Source organism: Pan troglodytes, chromosome 3 (assembly GCF_028858775.2).
Source record: "Pan troglodytes isolate AG18354 chromosome 3, NHGRI_mPanTro3-v2.0_pri, whole genome shotgun sequence".
NCBI lineage: Eukaryota > Metazoa > Chordata > Mammalia > Primates > Hominidae > Pan > Pan troglodytes.
Window position 1 is genome coordinate 147,916,563 of NC_072401.2, and position 23,390 is coordinate 147,939,952.

Consider the following 23,390-nt stretch of genomic DNA (forward strand, 5'->3'; position numbering starts at 1 on the left):
AGTTAGATTTATTTTTTGACATATTTTGTTCTTAACATCGTGTTTTCTTGAATAATGATCAGAGAATGTGGCTATATATAATATTTGGAGTTTACTGAAATTTCTTTCATGGTCTGACACATAATAAAATTTATAAATGTTCTGTGGGGATTTGGAAAGCGTGTGTAGTTTCTGTGTCTTGGCTAGCTTGTTAATTATTTGTGATTCAAATTCATTATAATTTTATAAATTTTTGGTTACTTCACCTGCTGAGGTTTGAGCAGTATGAGTCTCCCATTATGATTGTGGTTTTGACAATTCTCCTTGCATTTCCAACTTCTTGGTTTTTACATATATTTTGATCACTGTTGTTCAGTTATAAAATAGTTTTTGGCTATTTTATCTTCTTTATGTATTGTATTTTGAAATCAGTATAAAAGATCTCCTATTGCACTATTGAATGATTTCCCCATTAAAAATATATTTAAGACAATTTTTTACAAGTTGTTTAGTTTACTTTTGGCTGATATATCTTTGCCTACTTTTTATGTTCAACCAGTGACAGTTTGCTTTAAGTATGTTTCATGGAAATAGCACATCGCTGGATCTAACGGCAATAAGAAGTCTGCAGGGTGTATAATGGGATTTTTTTTGAGTCTCCCAGATTTAAATCTAAATCTTGGCTCCACCACTTACTGGCCATGTGACCTCATGCAAATAAATGATTACTTCTCCAAAACTCAAGTTTCCTTATTTGTGAAATGGGACAATAATAGCATCATATTAATTGGAACTCTGAATTGTAATAAAAATGAGGTTACAAAACAAAGGAAAATTTCTGTGCATAGGAAGCAATAAAAACCAAACCATGAAAAAAAGGATGGGCTAATGCTGCCTTTTATTTACCCTTCCTACAGCCCAGCTTTTTCTTGCCTCATACCTCGAATTGTCTGTCTCCAGAAAGGGCCTGCCTCATGCTCCCTGTTACATTCTAAAATCTCAGGAAAGAATTCTTCATCTCCCTGGGGCTCATTTGAACCCCATCATTCAAGTTGGGGAAGAAGCATTTCCTAAGGAAGGGGGAGAGAATGCTGGGAGACAAAGCAGTCCACCCTGCAGGATGAAGTGAGGCCCACAGGTGATAGACATAAAAGCCTCTCCACAAGGTAGGTGCTCAGTAAATGCTACACCTCACTGCTAGAGATCTCTGCTCTTCATAATCATCGTTTCATTTAAAAATGGAGTTTGCTTCAGTGAAGAGGGCTGTTTTCCCCTAACCTAGTCATGAAGAGGGAAACACTTCACAGCATTTGCTTTCATGCTGGATGGCTATCATTTATCTATGAGATGATTCCTTCAAGAAACAAACCTCTCAGCTTTACTGATCTTTAAAAACTGGACTCTCAAATTAGTACTGAGCATCCAGTTGGACGAAACCCCACCCTCACTCCCTGGGCCAGCTTCTAAGATCTAGGTTATGCCAGAGATATCATATTATAAAATCCTTCCATCCTTCTCAGCCTATCTTCTCATACACATAGGGCGGGCCTGATCGTAAAAGGCAGCAAGCCCATGCAGTGGAATCCCCACATCATACAGCCAAACAGGCTGTTCGTGAAGCTCCCTCTCAGCCCTGCTTAGGTCTATGGTACAAGCCTTACTCAATTTCCTAAAAGAGTGTGACACCTGACCTCTGCTGAGCATCACACAAATTCACCCAGTAGAAGTCAGACCTCACCATCTCATTATCTTTTGCAATGAATATGGCTGTCAACCTGGGTGCTGTGACAAAGAACAATTCATCAGAGTTTTGGAGTGATAAACATGATTGGAGGCTTTAGCTAAAACAGTGAGCAGGAACACAGAGGAAGCTGAAGCTAAATGTAGTGAGGGCTGGGGGGAGTTAAGCCTAAATATAAAAACTAGTTCTCAAAGGTCCTGTGTCCCTTAAAGGTGGGACACAGACCCAAGGTGCAGGCAAAGCCCAGACTTCACATTTTCAGATGGCAGCTGGTGGGACCTCGCCAACCAGGGCCCTCACGGTATGGCTTCTGGCTGGTGACCAGGGAATTCATGGTGGGGCCTGGTAAGTGAGCGGCAGGTGGCAGAATGGCAGGCCAGCAGGTAGGAGCTCCACACAGGTCAGTCCAGCAGAGGCCTAGAGGGCTGAATGGGGAAACCAGGCGATTCCCACCCACACAAAACACCCTCCAGTCTCACAGTGATCAAGCTCCCACCCCATTGGCAGGCCCTGTAAGTTATCTTCCAAAAAAAAACCCAAGTCAGTTTTCTCTTATCCCTTCTCACTGCTGCCCCCGGCCTCATCTAAGCCACCTGTACTGGCCTTCGGCTGGCCGATACTGAAATCATTCTAACAGTCCCACTGGCTTCACTGCTGCCCTGCTCTGATCCATTCTCCATACAAGATGGAATGGTGTCGTGAAAAAACATATATTAGATCATGTCTGCCTAATCTCATTGTACCCAAAATCACATCCTCAGAACTTCCAGCAGCCTGGAAGGCCCTGCTGGGCCCGCCGCTGGCTCTGTCTCCAGCCACATCTGTGCCGTGGCCCCATGGCTGCCTTTGCACAGCATCCGGGACACGCCACAATCTTTCCTACCTCCCAGTGCTGTCACTGCCCATTTCCTCTGCCTGGAACACTGTTCTGCCTCTTCATCCCACGGCAGCCTCACCCTCCCTTTGCATTTTATCACTGTGTTGGTGAGCCCTTCCTTGACCTCCCTTCTAAAGCAGCCTCTGCTCATGCCTCCACCCTTCCCCACTGGAGCCCCTGTTAATTCCTTCATAGAATTCATCTCGCAACACATTATATTGATTTGTTTATTGTCTGCCTTTGCTATGACAGGGCACGCGTTGTGAGGGAAAGGACCATATTTTTCTTCACTGCTCTGCCTCTTGTGCCTCACCAGCCTGGGGCACATAGTAGGTGCTCAACTAAACATGTTTGTGGAATGAAGACAGATGAACTAGCCAGCATAGTGGTGAGTGGAGAGGGAGTACTTTGGGAAAAATTGTGTGTCCCCCAAAAAGATAATGTTGAAGTTCAAACCTCCAGTATCTCAGAATGTGACCTATTTGGTAATAGGGTATTTGCAAATGTAGCAAAGTTAAAATGAGGTTACTGGAATGACCCCTAACCCAGTACAACTGGTGTCCCTATAAAAAAGGGAAAATTTGAACACAAACACAGATATGTTGGGAGGGAGGACCATGTGAGGAAACATAGGGAGCAGTCCACATGAAGATTAGAGTGATGCAGCCACAAGCCAAGCAATGCCTGGGGCTACCAGAGCTGGAAGGGGCAAAGAAGGATTCTTCCCCTGAAGGTTTCAGAGGGAACATGGTCTTGCCATCACCTTACCTTTGCACTTCTGGCTCACAAGACTGTGAAGCAATAAATTTCTGTTGTTCTAAGCCACCCAGTTTGTGATTGTGGTACTTTGTTACAGCAGCCCTGGGAAATGAGTACAGGGAGGGGACTACTCAGGGGGTCTCAGGTCCCAAGGCCTCACCTCAAGTATTCTAGATTGTATATGGTCACAGGGGTAACTACAAGCTGCACCTGCTGCTGGCTTTGGCTGCTCTTCCACTGAGTCAAGACAGAGTCAGGACATGCGTGAGTGAAACTGTGAGTAATAGACACTGGGGAATCCCGTGGGGTGTGCCTGACAGACACTGGGCTGGCCACTGAGAACTCTGAGTGCAGCATTGTGGCGAATGGTGCCTTTGGAGAGAGAGAAATCATTTCTTACCCTGCAAAGAGTTGGTTGTTGAGTGTGTGAGAAGTCAGAATTGTGAAGGAAAATACTCAAAATGGAAAGAGCCATCCATCATACACCACCCGGTTTCAGAAGCCAGAATCATAAAGGGAAACGGTGGGCAGTACACTATTTCTGAGCAGCTTGGGGGATGTCAGAAGGAATTGTGGAATTCAAGTTTTAAAGGTTACTAGGCAGGGCAAGTTAACCAAGGACACGAGGAAAACTGAGGAGGAAAATGACCTGCTTCCATCCTCTGACCTTAATTATCCATGAAGAGAAAATGCTTGAAAAATTTTTGCGTGACTCCCACCAACCTGGAACTCCTCGAAGCTCCTTGTGAATAGGGCTGTTTGTGTGGAGAACGACAGACAGTTTAGAAAGCTGATGGACTCATCAAAATTTATGTGATTCGAATCCAAGATAAGAAAATGTCCATAGGCATGAGTCATTCTAATGAGCACAACTGGGAATTATGGACACACGTTTCTATGTAAGAAGCTTAGAATGCATCCCAAATTATGAGATATTAGAAGTAGAACCATTAAACCCAAATGATTTTGCTTACCTTTCACTGAGTGTAATCCAATCAACGTACTTCCTCCTGTTCTTTCAGTACCATCTCCAAGTATAACACAAAGATTTTCTTGTGGCTTTTGTTCTTGAATTCAATGCTTTCCATTGGTTTCAAGTGAATAATCGGGGCCTTATGGTAAAAGCAAAATAGACTTACTTCCAATCTTTTAAATTTAGCTAAAACTGAGAGGATTTTGTTTGGCTTCCACTATCCCTCCTTGATTCTATTCCTTTTAGGTTGACTTTTTTTAAATGCCACACACACACACACACACGCACGCACGCACACACACACACCAAAAAAAATTGTAAGTAAGGAGAAACTAAAAGTGAGTTAAACATGATCACATTTACTTTGGCCACTGTGTATATAGTTCTTCATCTTGACTTCATGACTTAAATACTAGAAAACTATGAAGCACTCTTACAATCAGGAAGGGAGAAATTATGTAAAATTGGGGTCAGAGCAATGGCTTCTAATCCTACTCTGTGCAGAATTCAATTGTTAATAAAATGGATCTGGTTCAAAAGCTCAGGGAGGCTAAACAGACCAGTCCATATTCCCCCATATTGTCAATTGATTCAAATAATGATGGGACAATTCAAAGAGTGAGTTTTTCAAGTCTTCAAACAGGCATTTTCTTGAAGTCCAGCCAAAGTTTTTTGTATTTCAGCCTTGTATGTTATGCTGTAACATATGGCCATATTGAGGTACAGATTTCATCTCCACCAGCATCAGTGTGGTTGTCATTTACCTCGTTCTGTCTCTTGATGACCCTATTATTATCTCTGTTATTAGGTGTTGGAGTCCTTCAATGTCATTTTTTCCTGGGCTGTTTATCATTAGGTGGTTTGAAGAAGGTGACTGCCAGCCATAGAGGGAAACACAGGGTAGTCTGTGTTAACATGCATTCAGAACTCTCTTTGACATCTTCCTCATTTTAATATTGAAAAATTTCTCTCTTCTGCACCAACTTGGATTGTTACCCAGCTGTTCTTTCAATGGAGGGACAATTGTGTTCCAAAAAATGGAACTGACAGAAGGACACGGGTTGATGGCTGTGCTTCTCAGGGAGGGGCTGGGATGCTGGATGCACTTGATGAGCTGGTTGATCTCATGGGGTAGCTGAGGCATCACAGACAAGCAGGGAGGATGTTCCCCAAGTTGGGAGCAGCCGTCTGCATCCACCCTCGGCAGTCCCTGTTGTGACTTACCTGGGAAGCCCCATCAGGAGGTGCCTCCGATTTCTGTATCTGCCCAAAGCACTCAGCTTGAAAGTTACTGTAATCATGGAACAGCTTGGATGAAAAACCTTCTTGTACCCCAGTTGGCAGACACTAGTTATTTCTTTTGAAAGTCAATAACCTTGCCCCTTCCTGCTCCTTCTCCGGCCCATACCTTCCTTGTTTTTTCAGCTATTTGGGGCATTTAAAAATAAATCCAGCTCTGAGCTGCAGCAGAGCATTGATACCATCTTCTTCTAGGCCCTGGCACACAAACTCAGCACAATTGACTGTTTTGATATTTCTGGGCTGAAACTCTTCTCCTACCCAGTTCTGCTGTGCATCCTGGTTCTCTAGCATGTCTGCACTCATACCCATCAATTAGTATGGCAGGATGCCCACTTAAACAAGGTGCGGAGCCAATTTCAACAAGGCAATGTGCCAGTCCAATCCCGGCTCAGATAGGGACTGAAGCAAGTGACACAGCATGTCCACGAAGAGCCTTCCTGGTGGATGGTGCTGCCAAAGTAGGGCCTCGTGTTTCACTCCAGGGAGCTGTCGCCGTGGAAATCTTTAATCGCCATGCATTGTTTTCACTCTATTCTTTCTCCTCTTAGAAAAGAAATTAGTATTATAGGATTTTCTGGATTCAGGATGCTTCTTTTAAAATGAAAATTTCTTTTGTACAAGCAAAAGATACAAATGGGGCATTGCAAAGCACAGAAAGACACAACAAGAAGCATAGGCCGTCTTTCTTCCCCAGAGCCACACACTGCCTTGGCAGCCAGAAAAGCGTCATTGCAGACAGACAGCAAATTACTCTTTGTGTACTGGTGAGGACCTGGAAAAAGTGGCTCTGATAGTTGTAGAGAGGCAAGAAGCACTATTGCAAAAATACCAGAGTTGCCCTTTTCCAAGAAACTTCCCCCTCATGGATAAAGGCCTCAAATCAGTTAAGAGGCTAAAGAAGGACTAGGAAGGTTATAGGAGTGGGATAGGGAAAGCTAACCTCCTATGAGTTTAAATAATTTATTAATGAAAAGAAGCTGTGAACCTCTGCTCTGATGCCGACCCCCCTGCCCCCCAAAAAAGGTCATAAAAAAGCCTACCCTTCTAAGATCTACCCTCAAGGTAGAATGAACTTTTTCAATAGTAAGGCAGGTTCAGGTAAGCATTATGGAGCCAGGAATAGGCAGACAAGGGCAATAATGTTATTAATAATAGTGTTTTTTTTTTTAACGTGGTTTGTTTTATATCATTTTTATTTAACTCTATTTTCCCATTTTTCCTCCTGAAACAAAGATATGATTGCTTTTTTAATAAGAAAAAAATACAAAAAAGAAAAACTTCATTTTGGAAAAATAAGATAGCAAGTTACAAAAATGAAGGCAACTACAGCCAAAGGAATTTGGGAGTCTTGAACAAAGTTCACTGGGCATTTTTTGGCAAGGAAAGGCATTAAAATAAAAAGAAAGACTGACAAGAAGGAAGAAACACTGATGAAATGCAAGAAGACTTCCTAGAGCCTGCTCTGCTGTTACATTCTGTCATGAACTAGAGATGATGAAGCTTTCATTCACAGAAATGAATGAGCATTGCAGACTTGTTGCAGCTGACCTTGCTAAGTTAAACTCAATTTGCTTTTCAGTTAAACTCAGTAAGCATTAGCAAATTTTGTGCATTGAGGCTTGTCACAGCCACAGCTGTAGGTGCTGTGGAAGCACCAGGCCCCTGATGCCCCAGGTGTGCTATGCTCTGAAGTCCAGAATCAGTGGTGTACTAGAGCCTGTGCGGACAGGCTGACCACAGCCAACTGTTACATGTTTAGGAATTTTGCCTGTGACTGTTAAACATGCGCATTATTAAAAATTAAATTATATAAACTGGCAGCGAAATAAATTATATCAAAAACAAAAGCAATATATCCTCAAAATTCATCACTTCCAATTTATTTTACTATAATCTATGTTCTTAAAGTTATTTACATCTATTGTATTTGTACAGTGAAAATATTATAGAAAGATGTGCTACTGCCTTCTCTGTAAAACTTGCTGATTTTCATGGTATGAGCTTTCCCACCATGGTTAATTTCAAGCTGCCGATGTGATGTGATTAGACTCAGGACGGATTACAGCTTCTATCTATTTATTTTTTCCAGAGAGCTGGTTGTTAAACATTTCCCAGCACACCACTGTCTGAAATCCACAAAAGCCAAGCTTTTATATTCTGTAATAACGTGGACAGAATCCTTCACACCTCCTTCAATATTACTCTGCTGCATTTTCCCAAGGCTGAGCACTGCCTTGAATTTCCAGAGTCTCAGAAAGATTGTGAAGACTGTGAGAAAGACCCTTTCTGTCCTCCTGTCTCTCCCGAGGACTCGGGCACAAGCTGAAGCTGGAGTGGGCTGTAGTGTGGGGGAATGACGCCAACGCTGTGCTAGGAATGCCCTTCCTCTGAGCTGAGCCACAGCACATGTCTGTTTCTTCTTAGAACCAGTTCTTCCCAGGAGGCTCTTCAATCCCTCTCGTTCATGTTCTGCCACCACCAACCCTGAAGTCCTGCTTAGCCTCAAAGCTCCTGAGAGTACAGGGAAATGAAGGTCTGGGCTACAGTGATACAAATAGGAACAGGACAGGAACAGGACAGGACAGGTGCAGGGCTCATGCCTGTAATCCCTACACTTTGGGAGGCCAAGGTAGGAGGATTGCTTGAACCCAGGAGTTGGAGACCAGCCTGCGTAACAGAGTGAGAACCCTGTCTCTAGCCAAAAAATTAAAATTAGCCAGGTGTGGTGGCGCATACCTGTAGTCCCAGCTACTCAGGAAGCTGATGCAGGAGGATTGCTTGAGCCTAGGGGATCAAGGGACCATGTCTCAACAACAACAACAACAACAAACAGGACAGATTTGAGCAAGAAAGAGGAAATGATTACACTTTGTATCTCATTAATTACAGGTGATGAAAGAAAGATAATTCAGATTAACGTTCTTTGACCCCACTGGGTTCAGTACTAGGAACTGTCAGGATTACAAAAGAAGAATAAATTCTGGCAGGAACTCATAACTGAGAAGAGTTTACATTTCAGCTTGCAACCCTGTAAACAAGGGGTGACAGTGATCAAAGTAAGAAGATGGTTACATTGGTTTGAAATGCTTCTCAAAAATGGAAGCCACACATGGTGGGGCATGCCTGTGGTCCCAGCTACTCAGGAGTCTGAGGTAGGAGGATCAAGCCATCAAGGCTGCAGTGCATCACGATTGTGCCTGTGAATGGCCACTGTAGTCCACCCTAGACAACAGAGCAAGAATCCATCTCCAAAAAAAAAAAAAAAATAGAATTAAAACAGTCAAAAAAAGTTAGTACTATAGGGAGGCTTTAAAACTCCATTAGATTTGATGATGTTTCTTTTATTCATCTTACTTGACCCTCTAAGGCACTGAACAGTGTTGACCGTGGTCTTCACTTTGAAATACTCTCCTCATTCAGCTTCTGTATCGAGTCAGGCAGAGAGAGAGAGGGGGAGGGAGTTATTTTAAGGAATGGGCTCACAGGATTGTGGGGGCTGGCGAATCTGAAATCTGTAAGACAGGCCAGCAGGCTGGAAACTCAGGCAGGGTTTCTATGTTGCTGTCTTGAGACAGAATTCCTTCTACTTCTGGCAATCTTGGTTTTCGCTCTGAGGGCCTTCAACTAACCAAATGAAACCCACCTCCCTTATCAAGGGTAATCTGTCTTACTTACAGTCAACTAATTGTAACTTAATCACATCTACAAAATACCTTTGTAGCAACATCTAGACTAGTTGTCTTCGGCATCAGAACCTGGCCAAGTTGACATACAATTATCCACCACATCTTCTAAGCAGGGCCTCCTTCCTGGCTGTTCCAGTCTTTCCCCCTTGTCCCTTTCCAGCCTCTTCTTCTATTGCACACCTCTTAAATGTTGGTATTCGCCAGCATACGTCTGAATTTGGGGGTACAGTTTTTCAGAGTTAAAAGAAGTTTTATAAATATGCGAATGGAGATGGAATTGTCAAAATCACCTAACACACCTAAGTAAATTGCAAAGACATAATTTTATTAAGACATAATTTTATTTCTTCCAGGGCAGTATAAGAATAGTAAAATTTTCATCAGGATAGAAAAGTAAGATAAAGGGGAATCAAAGGCACTGTCTGGGCCTTCAACTCTTTAGGCATGACATATTTAGATTCTCCAAAGTTTCATCGTCAGCACTTTCTCTTCCCACTCAAAATTATTTCTTTAGGAATCTCATCTGTGTCCGGCCTCTGATGACACCAACACACCAATGCCTACAAAATGATGTCCCAAAGAGCACTAGGTTCCATGTTCAAATAAGTTAGAGAAGTGCCAGTGATACACATCTCGTTCTTAGGGGTTTGCAGGATACATTAGCAAACTAAAGGCTTTGTGAAGTCCTGCAGTAACAGTAGTCTGCAGAGTATCTTATGGGAATCATTGCCCTAAATCTATATTCTGAGCCCACGCACCTCTCTTACATTTCAGAATGGTGTTTCCAACTGTGTACTGCATATTACATTTAGATGTCCCATAGCAATTAAAATTTAACATGATCAAAACTGGCATCATTTTGCCCGACTCCAAGCTTCTCCTCGTATGTTCCTTTTCTCCTATAATCCTTATCTTTTTCCCTAGTTGGTACTTTAGTTGTCCAAGAAAAAGACCTGGGTGATTTTTGAAACATCCTTTAAAATCTTGGCAATGTATTAGACTTTGTCCAAGATGACCTCAATTTACGTAGACTCTTTCTCTCCCCTCATGACTCCACATTTACCACTTTACTTGCCTAGATTCAGTGAATCTACTTTTTCAGAATACTTCTAATCTGCTCCCCGTCCCTGGGCATGCTGCCTGCCTCAGTCCTGCCCTGCCATTTGTCCTTTATCTGCAACAATAACCTCCCCACTGCTTGTATTGCCTCCAGCGACCTCCTTGCCTCCAGATGGATGGTCCTAAAACACTAAATGATATTACTCTCATGCTTAACACCAGTGAGTTGTTTACAGACAAAATCACCACTCTTATTTTGGAGGGTATTCTGTATTTAATTTATGATTAGGAGCTTAAGTTTTCTTAGTTCCTCCTGAGTGGTTTAAAGAAAAATCCTCTACCTTCCTTTGGAGATACAAATGGGTCCCTTTTGGATTTGAAAATGCATTGAAACAATTAAAATGAGGTTTGGGGAACATAAATGTAGGGGGCATTTGTCGATGTTTAATTTTTTATTGGTCATTTATTTCTGACCACAAAAGATATTGAGAGCTGACTGTTTCGAGTCTCACTGGAACAAATAGTCTGAATCAGGCTCTTTATTGAATTAAGAAAATGGAATATTTAACAAAATAACTATAGTGAATTTCCCTACGTATCAGGAAATTGGGAACAATTCTGGCAACTCTTCAAAAAATAGATGTTTTAAAAATTTCTAGTAATATAAGATGTTGTGATCTGTGGGAAGAAACAGGTTTCAGAACAATATTTAAAATAGTCTATCAACTTAAAACTTTCACCTTTACACCCTCAAGTGGTGGAACTAATATATTTTTCTGAACAAGGAAACAAAAATCCTGGAAGAATATATCCCAAACTACTGGTGGGGTTTATCACTAAGGAGGGTGAATTATCGTTTTCATATTATTCTACCTGCTTAATTGTATTTTCTAACATGTCTAAAGTAAGTATGAATTATTTCTGTAATAAGGAAAAAAGGGTGATTGTTTTAAAAATCCTTTAAAAACCTTAACAGCCCATTAGACTAACCAATCTTAGTCTACTTTCTCCAAGATGACCTCAATTTACCTCTTTTCCATCTCCCTCAGTTTTGTTTTTCTTCCAGAAAGACAGCATGTCAATGTTAAATAGTCAATAGTGTACTTTCAGTGCCCACCCATGTGGTCTGGCATTTAACATATTTTCCAGGAGAAGGTAGTATTGATGACAGCCCTTCTAAGAAAACCCTGGCTTCTCTGTTTCAGAGTTTAAAAGTAAAAATTGCAAACTGGTTTGATTTCAAAATACATAAAAGATGCGTACTGAGATACATACAAAAGTAATTTCAAAACCTTGCATTCAAGCTCAGCTTATTGTTTATTTGTTTGTATATTGAGTCATTATAATATCCTAGATGTTTTATCAACTTGGTAAGAATTTTTTCTCTTTTTTAAAATAAGTGATTTTGTTACGGTTGGAATGCTTAATAACTAACTTTCCCATTGTTTTCAAATAGATTTCAAGTTGAAGTACCTAACAATTTTCTTTATCTTACTTGGTGCAGTTGGGTGATACATGTTTACTTATTGGCTTTCATGCTTTTATTTAAAAAGCTTTCCCTTTCAATATGCTAGAACAAAAATAATATTGAATATATTATACATGGCTTTTAAATTCTATCTTCATTTCAATAATTAATTTCAAAACCAATTAAGTTCCTGTAATACTGATTCTAATATCTGAGAAAAAAAGCACACATATTTAATTCAATTAGGTTGAATATCTTCTTGTTTTATTATTTTGTTTAATAACTTTAACAAATTTTAAAATGAATACTTTAAAAGGTTTTGAAATCAGTCATAAAGTCTTTTCTAAAGAATCACAATGCAGAACTCTTTTACTTATCCACATGATATAACACATTCCCATTTAATATAGCTCTCTGGTATCTGATAACTTAGCATCCTAAAATTTCAATAAACATGCTAGTTAAAAAAAAAACAGACAACATAGAGAAATGGGGGTGAACTTTCTTTCATAGGAGCAGTGCCGTCTCACAGAATGTTCTGTGGTGATGGAAATGTTTTACGTCTTTGCTGCCCAGTACTGCAGCCACTAGCCACATACGGCTATGGGGCATTTATAATGGGGCTAGTGTGACTGAGGAGCTGAATTTTTAATTTTATTTGACTTTAATTAATTCATATTTAAATAGCTATACGTGGTTGGTAGCTACCCTGTTGGAAGGCCCAGCTCCAGAGTTAAGATTGTTGAATTATACTCAGATAAAACTGTTCATGGATACTTGCCACTTAGTAATGTTCCTTTTGCCTTAATAAAATCAATGTTGGGACTTGCCTAATTTCCCAAAAAGAGTAAATTAACTATTTTCATTACCTCTTTACTTTCAATTCTTCCCTGGCATATGGTAGGAAATGAGAGCTCCAGCTATTTCCCCTGAGAATATTGTTGGCATTTCATGCTATCCCTGAAATTGTCTAGTTGAGCCCCAGGGGCTCTCCTTATGAGTCCCAAACAGATTTAAAAATGAAGTCCTTTACTTTCTACTTATAGGAGAACAATGAGCAATAATATACCTCTTACTTTTACATGGCTAAAGAGAGTTTACTAATAATCTATTAACAATTATCAGGGCTTACTTTGGGGGATCTGAGGGTGACAGTTATATTCTTGTCCCCACCTGTATTAGTCAGGGTCCCAACAGAAAACAGAAGGCACCCTTAAACTTGTAGTTAAGGAGAGTTTTTAAATGACTCTTCACAAAGTGTAGGCTGGGTTAAAGGAAACCTGCAAGGGGCGGTGCAGTACCCCAGGGCTTGCAACACAGGTGAGCCATCTCACTACTCCTAGAACTGACAGGACAAGCCGAAGAGGCAGTTTCTGTAGGCCATTAGAGAATTGGTGGCTCACACCTGTAATCCCAACACTTTGGGAGGCCGAGGCAGGCGGATCACCTGAGGTCAGGAGTTTGAGACCAGCCTGGCCAACATGGTGAAACCCCATCTCTACTAAAAATACAAAAATTAGCCAGGCATGGTGGCAGGCACCTGTAATCCCAGCTACTCGGGAGGCTGAGGCAGGAGAATCACTTGAACCCAGGAGGCAGAGGTTACAGTGAGCTGAGATCACGCCATTGAACTCCAGCCTGGGGGACAAGCACGAGACTTCATCTCAAAAAAAAAAAAAAAAAAAAAGAGAGTTGCTGTAGAAGATTGATAGGAGCCATGGTCTTTGTTAAAGGGACACAGCCAACTCTGACAACCTTTTAGTGCATCCCATTGGCTAACTCAACTGGAAGCCAGAAAACAGGGGAGCCTATAGGTACAGTCTGTTAAGGCAGCCTTCTAGAGCACAGGCAGGGTAGATAAACATAAGTGTGACACCTCGTGAGGCAACAAAATTATCTAATCACCCCCTCCCAAGTTTGGAACCAGTTGAGAAAGACACAGCCTATTCTAAATTAACAAAGAAAGACCTCAAATGAATTTTAAAAATATCCACTTCATTACTCATGAAAGATAGGTTGAATGACAAGATTCAGATGTGTGTATTGGATCCAACTTATGCATCTCTCCAGATTCACTTGGCCACACCTGCTCTCAGTAGACAGCACCACTGTCTCCCCAAGGCTAATGTCACCTAAGTTAATCAACACCCATTGTTAACACCATTACACATCTTAACCTCCCCCAGGGTAAGGGCTGGCTCTAGCATGACCCAACATGCCTATCACTGCAAGAGCTACAGGAGCTTTGCCACCAGGCATGGAGGCTCTGGATCCTCCCACCTACTTCTGGACTCAGAGGAAGGGCCATGAAGTGGATCATGGAATGTGGCTTCCCCAGCAGCTTCCTGGGAGGAAGGGGAGCTAAGTGACAGCCCAGAAGTGTAGGGGAATTACCACCTCATATAAAAATTGTCTTTCCTTCATACTAGGAAAGACAAGAGATAACATAGGGGTGAAAAACTATCAGATAAACTTTTCTTTCCTCTTCCTCCACGTAGAATCTCCTGAGATGGTTTTTCCAAACATTCTATTTGGAGACTGTAATGTTTAAATCACTGGCTGTGTTTTCTTGTGAAACTCTGGCCAGGTCAATAATTCACCACCTTGAATTTACTATCCCTCTTTCTCTGCCTGTGGACTGTATGTAGCAGATTAAAGATGGCTGCAGTTTCTTTGCTATTTCTTCCACTGAGAAGTAGAATCTAATTACCTCTCTCCTTAAATCTACATCAGCCTTAGAGACTTGCTTGACATATAGAATGCAGCGGAAGTAATATTCTTGGATTTAAGTGGCTAAGTCATAAGAAGCTTTGCAACTTCTGCCTGATTCTCTTTGGAATACTTTTTTTTTTGAGACATATCTCTGCGTACTGAATCACCATGCTAACAGAAGCCCAAGCCACATGGAACATTCACATGTCAAATAGCCCCAGCTGAGTTCCCAGCCATGAGCCAGCATCAACTACCAGCCTTCCTAGACCAGGTGCCACAGGTGAGTGAAGAAGCCACCTTGATAGTGATCTTCTAGCTCGGCCACCATAACTGATGGCAAATGGATCGGAGAGATGAACCACCCAGACAAGCCCTTCCTGGATTCCTGACTCATAAAATCAAGGCCAAGAGAAAATGGTTGTGTTAAACCACTACATTCTCTGGTAGTTTTTTTACATAGCAAGAGAAAACTGGAACTCTCCTCATTGGGCTGTTCTTAGTGTTTCATAACAGTCTATAGAGATTCATCTCATATGATGAAACAACTGGCTGCGTGTTCCTGTGAAGCTATGGCCGGCTCACTAATGGACCACCCTGTATTTGCTGTCCCTCCTTCCCTGCCTCACTTCCCCTTTTGCTTGACTCAGCCCAGCCTGGGATTATACTACCAAAAAATAAAGCATTAGCCACCAAGCTTAGTAAACTTTCTTGTTTACTAAGAAAGTTAGTACAAGAAGTATCCTAGAAAGGAGGACCTTGGAGTGGGACTTTGAATTTGATGCCCATCTGTCTGAAAACAATCAGATAATTGGGACAGCAATAGCCTCTAGAAGTGGATACACAGTTGCTAATTCTTTCACCTGTGGTTAACTGGGATGAAGTACAGGTGGAGAGCAAACCTGGAAAATCACGGAGCTACCGCCTTTGGTCAGTAAAGGGGTGGCAATTGCAGTGCAGATGAGCTGTTTTGGGGACATTTGAGGCTTTGCTAAAAGAAAATGATACACTCAGGGCATCTTATTATCAACTTAAGTCATGCAATGAAAGCCAGAGGCTCTGTTTAAATGAGGCGCTTATCTCCTGAAGCTGCACTTAAAATTGGTTTAGGATGTAATTATAAGGGTGGCAGATATATATATATATATATTTAGTTTTTATATATATAAATAAAACTAAATGTGCAGTCTCAATAGGGACTTGATATTAAAGTCAGGGTCTTGATAGGGAAGAGTGGAAAATTGAGACCTGGAATGGGGATATTTGTAGACAAGCCTGTATCTTTCTGACTGACAAAAGAGACTGTTTCCCCTTGGTAGTGGTAAAGAATCACCCTTGCCTGGTAAGCATGCAATGATCAAGCTTATGAAGCAGGTGCCCCCAAAATCACACTGATTCTAAAGTTTTCCTCAACACCCACACTAACCTCCTCTCACTGCCTCCAGGCAAGTTTTCTTCCTGCTGGGGGATATATAGCCTCTGTGCCAAAGGAAATCTTGACCTTGATGAAATGTGCTGGCAGAAACTGTGGGAACACCTGTGGGAATGGATCTTGAAGGCATTAGACTGTAGGAGGCACACGGGCTGGATCGGTGAGAATGGATTGACATGAACCACTCCACTGTGACGGAGGATTTGGTGTTCTGATAAGGACACCTGGCGCTTGTCCTTACATGCTGCTACAATGATGCCTTCAAGCCTAATCACTACGATGGCCTAAAGTGAATGAAGTAGAGATACGAGAACTTCCTTGACATAGTTTTGAGAAAGGAGGCAGAAGTCTCAAGGAGGTAGGCATGTGAGAACAGATTCACTTTGTAAGACCTACCACCTGATTATGTTTCCCATAAGGCTGCCTTCATGAGGCAATAAAGAATGCCATGGGGAAATGGGGTTAGAGTAAGTGGTGGGACAGCAGCATCTTTGAGAAACCCAGTGGTGGCTGTCCTCTGTAGGCCAGGTTCACAGTAGGAGGTGCTGCTTTGGAATTGGGCCCCCTTTAATTCATGGTGGTAAAAGGAATGTGGATGATCAAAGACCAGGTGGCAGCCATTAACCATCAAGGAAAAGATAGATCTAATAAGCCTTGTGAACAGCAAGGCCCCAGTTGAGTGAGTGCCTACTTTCAAGGATGCATTGTAATGGAAAACTGACTGGCGAGGGGCGGGGATGCTTGATTTGGATAACTTAACATCAAGAGCTGTTGAGTAGAAGGTGATCATTGCCTTCCACTATAGAAAACTGCACTCCATCATTGAGTTTCCAGATCTAAGTCAGTTAACAGACTTACAGTACTTACAGACTAACAGACTTACAGACTACTTACTTACAGTAAGTAGTCCTCTGATCCTTCCCCAGAGGGAACCAAAGTAATTTGCCAGGGTAACTGGACACTAGGGAAAGAGTAAAACTTAGACTTTTCGAGGACTATCAGCTACAGTATATGAGATGATACTGATAAAAGGAGACCTGAAACACCATCATATTAGAACAGAGACTTGATTAGAAGAGAGGGTTATGGAGACCAAGTCTGTCTACTAAAGGGTTAAGTGGTTTTGGACACCCACTTTGCAATTATTTCTCTTGTTCCCAAAAGTATGATGGAGAAGATATACTTAGCTTCTGGCTGCACCCTCAAATCAATTGCCCGTCCTGTGGAGTAAGAGTCATTGTGGTAGGAAGGGCTAAGTGTAGGGTCTCTCAACCTCAGCCCTTTTGACATTTTGAACCAGACAGTTATCTGTTGTGGGGTCATTCTGGGCATTGTAGGATGTTCAATAGTATCCCTGGCTACCCACTGGATGCCAATAACGACTTTTGTTATGATAACCAAAAATGTTTCTAGACATTGCCCAATGTCCCTAAGAGGGCAAAGTCACCCCTGATTGAAAACCACTGGCCATGTTTAAGTCTCTAAAATGGCCTCATCTCTTGTCAATTGCAGGAATAATACCACAATCCTTGAAGAATTACAGAGATTAACACCCTCACCAAAGATAAAGGGATTCATTTCCCTAATATTCTCTTGATTCAATTCTCTGGCCTCTGTAAAAATCAGATGGACCCTGGAGGATGATGCTGATGTAACCAGAAAACAGACCTAATCAAAGCTACACTGCCAGAAGAGATATCTTTACTATGGCTACCAACCCTCTAACACTGGATATACAGCTATTGATATGGCAAGGATTTTCTTCTTAATAGCTATTAGCAAAAGAAGCAGCTTGCGTTTTTGTGGCTGTCAAGAACTATGTAAGGTCTAAGGTTTCACCCTATTTATAAGCTAACAATAGCCCTCCCACAGTTTCATGGAAGTTTGCAGAAGACATAATAAGATCTTGGGTTAGACACAAACAGCTTTAGCACTCACAGAAAAGGCAGTAACCAGCGCTTCATGTTCATTTGTATTTGTTCCTTGTATCCTCTAAATCCCACAGAGGGGAGCGATGGTGATGACTCAGGTGGGCCAAGAGGATTCCAACTCACCTAGTGTATTGCATTACAACAGAGGGATTCTGAGTTAGGGAATTTACTGCTTTTACTATAAACCTTTGCATTGCCTAGGAGGTTATGCAACTCATTTTTCAAGGTTGCTCAATGCAAACACAATCCTGAGAAATCACCTGGGTAAAGAGTGGTCAGAGCCTTGTATTCTTCGCACATCCAGCAACAATGCACAGGGACACTCAGGGCTCATGAACGGTTCCCACTTTTAGCAGTGGTGCTATGGACTAAATATTTGTGTTCCCCCCAAAATTAATGTGTTGAAGCTAAAATTCTCAATGTGATGGTATTTGGAAGTGGGGTCTTTAGGAGGTAATTAGGTCATGGGGTGGAGCCCCCATGAATGTGATTAATGCTATTAAAAGAAGAGACACTAGAGCTAATCTCTCTGTCCACTATGTGAGGAGACAGCAAGAAGGTGTCCATCTGCAAACTGGGAAGAAGGCCCTCACCAAGAACTGAATCTGTGGCATCTTGGTCTTGGACTTCCCAGCCTCACCTTCACCGTCTTGCCTCGGTGTTATGTCAGCTCTTGTCTCTGTCATCATATACTTCACAGGAACCATGGCAACCTTGACATTACATAGAACTTCATGCTGGTCCACGATATTGAGAAGATTATGCTAATTGGACGTGATCAGTAGGAGATTTCAGGAACCCTATATCTGGCAAGTCACATGAATGCCAGAGGTGGGAGATTAATTTCACAGAAGTTGAGGATCTTCTACATTGGTGAAAATTTTAGGAGTCAAGTCACCTGTCAACTTGCCTAAAGCACATCAGAACAACCCCTTATAAAATAAAGCAAAAATGGTTGCCCTTTGCATCTCTTACCACCAAGAAAGAGGCACAGTGCATTTTGGCCTTCTTTGGATTTTAGAGGCAGCTGATATTTCACTTGAGAATATTTCTCTATGGTGAGCTCAATGTGATCAGATTTATAAGTCATAAAGTTGGGCAGAAACATTATTTGATGGAAATGGTATATTCAGGACTTGGCTCAAGTTAATCCAGAAGATACCACAAATTATGTATACAGGTGACTCAAATCTCATGTCGCCTACCTCTTTTGCATCAGTGGCTGTCCCTAAATTCATACTTATGGCCTCACGGGGAGGGGACTACAACCAGTTGATGGAAGAAGAAAGGATTTGGACTTTGCTCAGAGTTTGGCCCTTGTGGTCTGGTTGTTCACTGTTCTCAAGTGTAATTTCATGAGGCCCTGCATGGAGCGTGGTGTCCTTCCCCAGGCCGTGAGTATAGTATACGTGACTAATGAACTGCTGTCAGTTTTATCTGTCCAGCGTTGGGTGTTGTGTTTGGCCACTCCATACACCTAAAGGGGGAATTCCTCTCTCTCCAACAGGGTAAAGAAAAAGTCAATTAAAACAGTAGGATCAGCTTCTCACACTCTTCAAACCTAGGTTTTCCTGGGTAGGGTCCTGGTTCCAGGAAAGGGAGGTCTTGATTCAGACAAAACAGTGAAAGTTCCACTAACCTGGAAGCTTCAACTACTCCTTAGCCATTTCTCATACTAGTAGAGTAGCAGCCAAAAAAAAAAAAAAAAAAAAAAAGAAAAAAAAGGAGTGGGGCAGGCAGAGGGAGGGAGGGTAACTATATGGGCTGGTAAAACCCCACTCTGATTACTATGAGAAGCTACTGTTACTATTACACCCTGGAAGCATCCTTTGAATTTGTCTGGAATGGGCCCATAGCTACCTGTCTTGGGGACAACTTTGAGCACCCTTCATTTAACATACCCAGGAGATGGGTTTTCCCAGGGCTAGGCTCGGACACTACTGCCATCATGTGTGCCATGATGAAAGCCACAGCAGCTTTGGTGTCTAGGCCAAACTGATGGCACCCACTGAGGACCTAGCTCTTCCCACCCAGAAGATGTTGGATCTGACTTCCCCCATCAGCTGCCTGGAAGGGCAGGTCATGCAACCCACAAGTGTAAGGGAGTAAATGTCCTATGGGGCAAATTTTGACCCATGAGAGACAGTATACAGAAATAAGGGGGAGGTGAGCTAGTAACTAATTGTTCTCCCCTCCACACACCAAAGGACTTTTTTGAGATGGTGGTTCCACATAGTTGTATGGATATATGGCATGTGACAAGGTAACTTGCTGTGGTTTTCTCTTCCTTTGTTTTATCTTTTGCAAAGCTGTGGCCAGCCTTATAATATATCACTTTATATTTATTCTCCTTCCTTGCCCTCCTCATTTATGTTTTCCCACTCTCTATTGTCCTAAGGTTGCACTCCTTCCCAATAAAGTTTAGCATGTAAGCTTCATCTTCAGGTTCTGTTTATTGTCTTAACTTATGCTAAATCAATGTGCCGCAACAATGGGTTTCTGAATATTTCGGACAGAATAAAATGTACCCACACAATAAAAGGCAGAAGTGGAAAAATACAGTATTTTCAACTGAGACAGGGCACTTTTTGCATGGTGAGTGAGAACAGTAAAACAGAGAAAAACGTGGTACTCTCAAGATACTTAAATTCTTTTTCCAAACTCACCAATCAAATAAGTTATTTCTCTTCTGACTGGGAAAAGTGAGTGAGAGGCAAGGATAGCCCACAGGCTATTCTATTACCTGCCGCCCCAAGGATACATGACCTCAGGGAATTAGTTCTCCTTTCATGGTGACCAGTGTTTGGCATTTATTCCTTTTGTAATTGTCCCACAGTTTGGGGGGTATTCATCTTTTCAATTATTTTTTCTTTTTGTCTTTCAGATTTGGAAGTTTCTTTTGGCATAGCTTCAAGTTTATTGATTCTTTCCTTGGCTGTGTCCAGTCTATTGCTAAGCCTTCCAAAGGCATTCTTCATTACCATTATGGTGATTTTGATTTGCAGCATTTCGTTTTAATTCTTCCTTATAATTTCTATCTCTCTACTCACATTTCTATCTTTCTGTTTGTTCTTGCATGTTGTCCACTCTTTCTGTTATAGCCCTTAACATGTTAATCATAATTGGTTTAAATGCCTGGTCTGATGATTTTACAATCTCTGCTGTATCTAAGTATGGTTCTGATTCTGCTTTATCTCTTCAAACTGTTTTTTGTCTTTTAGTATGCCTTGTAATTTTTTTTTTTGTTGAAAGCAGCATGTGATGTAGTGAGTGAAAGAGAATGAAGAGAATAAACTTTTAGTGCAAGGTTTTATGTTTATGTGGCCAGAGTTAGACTTTGTTTACTGTTTGCTGTAGCTGTAGGTATCAGAGACTAATTTTTTTTCTGGTGGCCTTGTTTTAGTCTCTCCTGTTATCTATCTTTGGGTTTCTTTAGAGGCTTCTTTTTTTTTTTTTTTTCTGAGACAGAATCTCACTCTGTCACCCAGGCTAGAGTACAGTGGCGCTATCTCGGCTTACTGAAACCACCACCTCCCAGGTTTAAGCAATTCTCCTCTCTCAGCCTCCTGAGTAGCTAAGATTACAGGTATGCACCACCATGCCTGGCTAACTTTTGTATTTTTAGTAGAGATGGGGTTTCACCATATTGGTCAGGCTGGTCTTGAACTCCTGACCTCAAGTGATGCACCCGCCTCGGCCTCCCAAAGTGCTGGGATTACAGGCATGAGCCATTGTGCTTGGCCTAGAGACTTCTAAAATAAAGTCTGGGAGGTGCAGTTATTTCAGTTGTAATCTCCTGTTATTGTATAGGAGCCTTATTGATGTGTTGATATGATGTGGGGAAAGGCGAATCATTCTATGGGCCTATGATTAGGTAGCAGTATTTCAGTGAGCCTGTGCCCCTGAACCATGGCCTTCACACATGCTTTTCAGTTTTTTCTCTCTTAGATGAGACAGGAAGGCTACAGAGGGTTAGAGTTGGTTATTTTTCTCCCCCCAGGTAAGTTAGGTTCTGGTAGACCCTACTTTGGTTAGGCTCTTGTAAACTGGTTTTCCTTGAAGGTAGGTCTTTTTAGGAGGAATAGAGCTCTGGTATATTTCAAAATGACTCTAGACTTCCCAGACTTACAATGGTTTGACTTACAATTTTTCAACTTTACAATGGTACAAAAAGTATACACATTAAGTAGAAACCATACTTCAAGTATCCATACAAACATTCTATTTTTCATTTTCAGTGCAGTATTCAATAAGTTACATGAGATATTCAACATTTAAAAAAATAGGCTTTATGTTAGATAATTTTTCCCAGCTCTAGCCTAATGTAAGTGTTCTGAGCACGTTTACGGTAGGCTAGGCTAAGCTATGATGTATGGTAGGTTAGGTATATTAAATGCATTTACGATATTTTCAACTTATGATGGGTTTATCAAGACATAATCCCATTATAAGTTAAGGAGCATCTGTACATGTCCCCTCCTGCTGATGGAAGCACAAATGACTTTTTTGTAACCTTCACTGTAAGAACCTAGTAAGGCTCCTGGAGGTAAAGCTCTTGAAAGTGTGGAGGCCCCCTAAGACTGGGCTCCCCCTGGCATTTTTAACTCTCAAGCTGTCCACACGGGGCCTCTAGCAATTCATCAGTTACAGTTTAGGTTGTCTGGTCCTGGTACTGGTTCCTGTGGAGGTTTCTCCTCCAGTAAACCATGTTTCTCTGAGTCCACCTATCTCTCCAACTTTTAGGGCAGCGGTTTGCCTTGTGACTTCAATTCTCAGACGGATCTAAAAACAGTTGTTGATTTTTAGTATGTTCAGCTTTTTTCTTGTACAGATGGGAGAAATGACTTCCAAGCTCCTTACATGTCAGACTGGAAACTGGAGGGCGAGACTTTTCTTTTGCTTGCCATTTATAAACTAAAATTTTAGGGAAGGTGATTCAGTATTATACTAATAAGGCTGCCTACCATGACCTACAATATTGTGCAATTCTTGCTCTACATGTATAAATATATGCGATTGGTGAAAAACAAACAAAAACAAAACCCTGAAAGATAAGAACGGGTATGATATGGGGGCCATGAAGTCTTGTGCTCAGCCTAAGTGGGCCAAAGTTTGAGAGCCACTACAGCATATTGTGACCTTGCCACTTAGCCACCTATGTCCCAAGGATATTATTTCTTCCCTTACCTCCACTGAACCTGAAATCTCTCCTACTACCTATCGACACTCTTATTAAACCCAAGAGACAACTATAAAACATGCCCTACCCATGTGCGCAGTCTTAAATATTGTGCCAAGTTTCTAGCCAAGTCCTTGTCTCTTCTCCTACTCCAGTAAAATGTTAAGAAATCCTCCATCTCTTTCCTTTAGAACCCATGAAACAGATAACCTAAGAAATCTGCCTTGTTCTTTTCTCTTGGTCCTAACTTGGCCCACTTCAATATTCCAGATCTGAGTATTGAAGGCAATCCAGA

The 23,390-nt window shown here is 41.6% G+C and overlaps 1 pseudogene; it reads left to right on the forward strand.

Annotated features, from left to right (window-relative positions):
• The window catches only part of LOC129143779 (uncharacterized), a 34,302-nt pseudogene that overhangs the window by 6,538 nt on the left and 4,374 nt on the right, over window positions 1-23,390 (forward strand).